This window comes from Stigmatopora argus, chromosome 7, assembly GCF_051989625.1.
Source record: "Stigmatopora argus isolate UIUO_Sarg chromosome 7, RoL_Sarg_1.0, whole genome shotgun sequence".
NCBI lineage: Eukaryota > Metazoa > Chordata > Actinopteri > Syngnathiformes > Syngnathidae > Stigmatopora > Stigmatopora argus.
In genome coordinates, this window is record NC_135393.1 from 17812855 (window position 1) to 17820022 (window position 7168).

At 40.1% G+C, this 7168-nt stretch overlaps 1 protein-coding gene across 12 annotated transcripts in view; it reads left to right on the top strand.

Moving 5' to 3' along the window:
- Window positions 1–7168, top strand: part of inpp4b (inositol polyphosphate-4-phosphatase type II B) — a 142709-nt gene that overhangs the window by 58574 nt on the left and 76967 nt on the right. Inside the window, exon 1 of one of the 12 annotated variants that reach the window (XM_077605751.1) lies at window positions 4797–5035. The exons of the other annotated variants lie outside the window; for them this stretch is intronic. The gene's annotated coding sequence lies outside the window, so the exon portion shown is untranslated. Of the gene's footprint in view, window positions 1–4796; window positions 5036–7168 lie in introns of those variants that run through there. 12 annotated transcript variants of the gene reach the window in all.

Genomic DNA, 7168 nt, shown 5'->3' on the forward strand with positions numbered 1-7168 from the left:
TATCCAGTTATTCATTACCGTTTTTGCTTGAAACGTATAAGAAGTCATGAAACAAACTTTGAAAAATATATATTTTTAGGCTCTTGAACAAAACACCATGGTTTTTTTATTCCTTTATTTATTTAATAGTTGATTTTTTTGGTTCAACATAGTGTCCAAAGCATAAAAAATAATATTCCCGGTCCACCTTTCATCTTTAATTTTGGCTTTCTTCTTCTTCTTCTTCTTCTTCTTCTTCTTCTTCTTGCGTTTACACGATCAACAATAACCACTCGATGCCCAGCCATCCGATTGGCAGATTTCACGAGACCTTTGAGACGCCGGGGAAAAGATCATTGGACTTTGCCTTTGAAGAGACCAAATAGAAAGTGGAACTCCCCATAGTTAGGAGATAGGATAGCTAGCCTCCCTCCCTCCCTCGAGCTGGCCGCTCCATAAACTTTAATGTTAAAAGGCAGCGCGGACAGACCAGACCAGGCCAGGCGATAACAATCATGGCGGCCTTTGTTCTCGCTCCGCAAACACGACCTGGCAGCCAATCCCGAGACAACGGCCACTCCGTCCAATCTCGGGCTATCGATCGCCACGCTCTTTTGTTTTCGAAAATAAAGTTGCGCCCTCGCTTTGGACCTTCTGGACCCAGTCGGCAATTAAGATACAAGCTTTCATCCCGGATCCAATCGTGTGATCAGGGGTCTGAAATGAGGTTTTTTTCGTGTGCGGTCGATTGGTTGCCGGTCTTTTGGTCGCCCCGACCGTGACAACGGGCGACCAAAAGACCGGTGACCAAAACAAGGTAAAACAAGACGGTCTACGCATCAATAAAAGCCAACAATGGCTATGAGCAGTTTCACTGAGCCCGACGTGTGAGTGCAGAAGAGTTTGTATATGTACATGCGCTGTCTCTTTAAGAAGCGACGTCAGTCAGGGTCTTAACAAGTTCTCCAACAAAAAACAATAAAAGTCCGGGAAATTTGGAGCTTTTCTTTATCCTAATAATTACTAGGGCATTAAGTATGACTAAATAGTCATTCACAGTTTGTATTGAGGGAATTTGAGCAACGATTTAAATGGTAATTATCACTTACCTTCCCGGCGACCAAAAGACCGGCGACCAATCGACCGTGTACCGTTTTTGGGTTTTTTTTAATTACGAACTCATTGGAATCACTTTTTTTCCCCTTTTTTTGCCCAAAACAGATTTTTTGGGACGCTCAATTTAGAAAATGTTCGTTTTATAAGTCGCATGTTTCTCAATCGAACCTATTTTTCTGGAGATTATCCCATAAGAGCTTTTGCGCCATCGTCCTGTAATCGGATTGTTTTCCGCACATCCCGCTTTGACCTACTGAAACGATAAAAAAGCATTTTCCCACCACCAGCGAACAAACTGGACGTCAAAATTAGATTGTCATTAAAAAGGTGCCATTTGTAGTCATTAAAAAAATCATGGATTGTAACCGGGGATAAGAAAACAAGCATTTTTTTTTATAACTCACACTTTTCCTTTAAATGACTAATAAAAGTGAACCGCTTTTGAGTTTTGAGTTCCAACACGACTTTTTATGACGACCACTATCAATTCCCCACTAATTTCAGTACACTCGCTCAAACAGAAAGCTAATTAAGACTGTAAAACTTTTTTCAGCATCGACATTACCATCCAGTTGTAGTGGAATTTAATATTGCCTGGATATTAAAATATTGATTTAGCTCTTAATCTTCGCTCTTTATAAAGCTGTGCATTGATTTAAAAAAAAAAAAGTATTTTACACCCCCCGCCCGTCTCTCCCGTTTCCATTGTTGTTGTTCCTCGCCGTCCACATCCTAATTTATTTGCGCTCTGCTTGTATCCACGCGCCATTTGCAATCAAATGCCAGATAAGAATTATCGCAAAATGATTCCAGCATGAGAGGGGGATAAAGCTACGCTAATTACACGCGGGCTCCTGCGATTTAACACGCGATAATCACGCTAAGAGCTGAAAAAGAGAAAAGTTTTCTGCTTTCCAAAATCCCTGCAAAGCATTTACTTGTTTTTCTTTTTTAAAATTATTATTATTATTTTTTATATAGCCTTGGATTCAATTCAAAGGCAATTAGTCATTCTGAAAATAATATCCTACCCTTATTAAATTGCAAAACCTATAAAGAGTGACCTAAAATTGCCCCAAAATCAACAGAAAGTGAGATACAATTAAAACGATGCCCAGAAATGCCCCCAAATCAATACCTAGTGATCCAAAATGACTGTAAAACCAACAAGAAGTTAACAAAATTTCTCCACAATCAACAAAAGTGACTTAAAATCAGTAGAAAGTGGCCCAGGAGTTCCCCCAAAACCAACAAGGGAGCCAAAATAGCTGCAAAAAATTAACAAAAGTAACCTTAAATCAATAGAAATTGGCCCAGAAGTTCCCCTGAAGCCAATAAGTTAGCCAAAATAGCTGCAAAATAAAAAAGTGACCTAAAATCAATAGAAAATGTCCTAGGAGTCCCCCCAAAACAAATGAGTGACCCAAAATATATTGGAAGTCACCCTGAATTGCTCCAAAATCAACAAAAGTGACCAAAAACCAGTAGAAAATGGCCCAAAAGTTCCCCCAAAACCAACAAGTGAGCCAAAATAGCTACAAAAATCAACAAAATGGACCTAAAATCAATAGAAAATGACCCAAAAGTTCCCCCAAAACCAACAAGTGAGCCAAAATAGCTGCAAAATTAATAAAATTTACCTACCTAAAATCAATGGAAAATATCCCAAAAGTTACCGAAACCAACAAGTGAGCCAAAATAGCTGCAAAAATCAACAAAAGTGTCCTAAAATCAATAGAAAATGGCCCAAAAGTTCCCCCAAAACCAACAAGTGAGCCAAAATTAAAAGGAAGTCACCCAGAATTGCCACTAATTGACCAAAAACCAACCCGAACTCTCCAAAATGACCAGCAAGTGATCTTCAACTCACCAGGAAGTGACCCAGAATCTCTCTCAAAACACTCGAGTCAATTATTCCACATTGTTCAACGCTCTGGTGGTGCAGCGAGGGCGCTCAAGTTGTCATAGCGATGTCGTTGTTGTCGTACGAAACGCAACAACAACAGGTGGGCGTCGATGGCCGCCGAGGAAATCTGCCCTTCATCGAGTGCCCTTTCAAATTATCTCAAACAATCTCTTAAGTAGGTTTAAACTCATGCTTAGCATGTGTGGGCATTCTAAGTAGGGGATTCGCATATCAAAGTGCGCTTCAGCGCCTCATTGTCATGCTAAAAAAGGGTGCATTGTGGGAAATTTGCACGCTTTCCATCCCCTCGTCAGCCAATCGGGGTCATCGACGCCATCGAGTGCGGGTCGAAATGTTAACTTCCGCCGCCGAGTGGGTGTGCAAATGTATTTAAATGCTTGCATGTGTACCTGCGCCGGCTGATAAGGAAGCAACCACCGCGTGCTTTTGTTACGGCGGAATTACTCGCTAATCCGACATGCCGGCGAAGGCGGGTTCAGGGTTGGATGGCCTGGTGTCGCCGATTAAGGGTGAGGGTGTATTTATTTATTTATTTTTGATTTTTTTGCTTCTGTTTTTTTTGTATACTACAAATCCCCCTAAATCCAATATATTAGGGCCAAGATACAAAGATTAACAGTCTATTTTACCAAAGAGAGACAGAAATTAGGAAAGAAAATTGGTTCTTAATACAGGCATCAGTTCCTCCATTTTAAAATTGATTGCCAAATATGAATTACAAATGGAAATGGGAAACTGGATGATAAAGTTGTTGGATTTAAAAAAAATAAAGGGTATTTAAACGGGTTGTGAGAATATTTTTGAAAATATCCTTGTACTTGGTTTCCCAAAAGGTAGACCCGTGGTTAGCTGGGATGGGCTCCAGCACCCCCTGGTTGCAAGTCCCTCGTGTAATGTCTCTATGAGCACTGGGTGGAGCGTTGCATTTTTTTCTGTGTTTTTTCCCCCCCCCGTTAGTCAGTGCGAATGGCGGAGCTTTTTCGCTAATACGAGAGGAGTATACTACTTCTCATTGGCGAGTGGTCGTGCGTTATCCTATTGTGAGGACATTTGTGTGCATCATTTTGGGAATATTTTGAAGGGAAGACAAAAGCAAACAACCCTCGATAGGTTGCAGATGACGCTAGTCAGGGTGGAGGCGGGGCCAATAGAGCCAACCCGGGAGAAGAAAGGTATCAAAATATGAAACAAAATTAGAATTAAGTTTAGTGTAAGGTTAGATTCAACTTATTTTTGAGTGTGTCTGCATCGTAATCCAAGTTCATTTCAATTAGTTTATGTTACGAGCGCGTTGCCGTGCAAAAAGTCTGATTTTAGTACTATTAAACACATTTTAGTACTATTAAACCACTTATTATGTGTTACTTGACGAATTAGAACAACTAAAAATATTTTTCCAATCCAATATCCTGTTTTTAGTGTTTTTTCAGAGGGTTAAAAGGGAATTAATTTGTTTTTAGTTCATTTCTATGGGAAACATTCATTTGAGTTACGAGTAAATCGACATACGAGCTCAGTCCCGGAACGCATTAAGCTCGTATCTGGAGGCACCACTGTACAGATATTAGCTCCTAAAAATACAAATTAAAAATGACCCTTGTGAGGATAAACTGTACAGAAAAAGAATGAGTAAGGAGCCTCTCCTGTCCTCAGCCGTCACTCTCTTCCTCTTCTGCAATGTTTTTCTTCCCTCCCACTGTCGCTCGTCCCTCCCTTCCTGTCTCTCCCTCTCTCCCCCTCTCTCTCTCTCTCACTCTCTCTCTCTCTCACTCCGTCGCCCCTCGCGCGTCGGCGTTCAGTCACGGCGGATGCTCGCCGAGTGGCCGCGTCGAGCCTGTTGCCGACGCCGGGCGGACTTTTTCCGACCAACCAAAATCCGGAGATAGCCGTTTCTCTCGTCAAGACCCCAAAAAGGGGAACTGGGAATCTTTGCCGCCCCTTTCCGTCTTTCCGCCACCTCCTCCTTTCATCCCGTCCTTCTCTGTCTCGGCGGCTGCGTTCGAGCTGGCGCATGTAAGTCTACGGGTCCATCGCGGGCCATTTGGGGGTTCCTTTGCACCCCTGTTTCTTTTGCTACCGCGCGGTCGCTTTTAGTCGTTTTTGGTGGGGTTGTCGAATATCGAGAGGTCTTTTGAGCTTTGGCTAAGAGATGCAGTGCGGTCGTGAGTGTCAATATTTGCACGTTGCTACGATGCTCCTTTTTTAGGGGTCGGGGTTACGCAGTAGCTCAATAGATTTCAGATAAAAACAGATCTATGGACAGGGGGCATTTAAAGTGGAATGTTTGATGGGAAAAAAGTTGCACATTGCGGGTTTATGCAGGATTTAAAAAGCTTTGCCAAAAGTCCAAGTACGGTGCAGGTTTCCAAGTGGCGGGTCGGGGGCCAAATCTGGCCCGCCACATCATTTTGTGCGGTCCGAGAAAGTAAATCATGAGTGCCGACTTTCTGTTTTTAGGATCAAATTCAAATGGTTATAGATGTACATTACATTTCCGGATTTTCCCCTATTTAAAATCAATCTATGAATTTTTTTAATCCAATATTATTTATTTTTTTAATGCGGCCCGCGAACCAACCCTAGTTTGACACCCTTGGTCTAATTCAATTAAAGCAAGAAGACTGGCTGTGAATGCATGCAAATGTTTACATTATAATATATATTTTTTAATTTTTTATTTCAACAGTAAATAGTTGGTTAAACATTGAATTTAGCACCCCTGTTTTTAGAGAGAATTCCAAACGGTGCCCATGTGAACGATGCAAATGAAAAATGACAGTATGATATTTTAGCTAGCATTAGCATGTTTCTGTTAGCATTTTCACACGATGCACACAATTTTTATTATTATTATTTTTTAAATGTCCTCATTTCACTATTTTCAACATGTGATTATGCAAATGAGCAGGCAGAAAAAAAAACAAGACCACAATTAGTGCATTAAAAAACCCAGAACACAAGTAAAAAGGACACGGAGCCCTCGTTAACATCATTATTTTCATTTCCGCTGCCAGTTCATTTTTAATCGCCGGCGTCCAAACATTTACTCGTTAGACTAAACGCGTATTTTCATCGGGTCTCCCAAGTCGGCTCGCCGTGAAGGACGGCGCGCTTTATTAGTCCAGACGCGTCCTGAACAAATTCATAATTCATTAACCCTTTGACTGCCTTAGGCACATTTTTGCAAAAACGTCTACTACAGTCTCACGACAGCCGGCAATAGCAGAAATTCATAAAAAATGCCATAAAACGTTTTAAAGTTAGCGCCATACTGCCCGTAAAAAGGAAAAAATAATGTTAGTACCAGCCTGAAAAAATAATACCCCATTTTAATGGACTTTTGGGGAATTTTAAACTCCCAAAATTGTCATTTTTCAAGAAAAATATTAATAATAAATATATGAATGATGTCAAAAAAGCTAATATTGGTATATTTGGATAGGAAATGGTCTTCACAAATAGGAAATAGAACCTTTACATATATTATACAGTAATCCCTCGAATATCGCGGTTAATGTAGACCAAATTGAAAAATTGCCAAGTAGGGTCACCTATATTATATTTTTTTTTTCTGTCCTAGTAGCAAGAGTGGCTTCCCCTTACAAGTTTCATCGTGGATTTTCATATTTTTATCAAATTAAAAAATAATAATAATATTTAATAGCAGAAAAAAAGTGAATTTGCAATAAGTAAAGTTGCAATAATCGAGGGAAGACTGTAAATAGATTTAAAATAAAAAAAAGCATAAATCCTTCTGGCATTGGGCAGCCAAATGGTTTCTTAATAATCACATGACCCCATTTTTTTTAAAACATTTGCATATTTTCATGCAGGTTGATTGACAGTAAATGTCGTCCAAGTCAAAATGAATTGCGCATCTACTGCTATCAATAGCAATGTATAAGTTAAGACTTAAAGATACATTTTAAAACCATCCTTATTTTTTTAACTGATTCCAACCGTCTATTTTAGGAGAAGGATTTGAAGTTGGGTTTTACATGCTTTGATTTTACAGAAAGTTTGGACACCCCCGGATTAAGCATTTAGCATTTAGTGTCGACATTGCCTCAGAGCACTAAACAGGAAGCTAATCCGCCTCATAGCTAAATGTTGTTAACCATTCATTCAATCGCTGTCCAATGGATT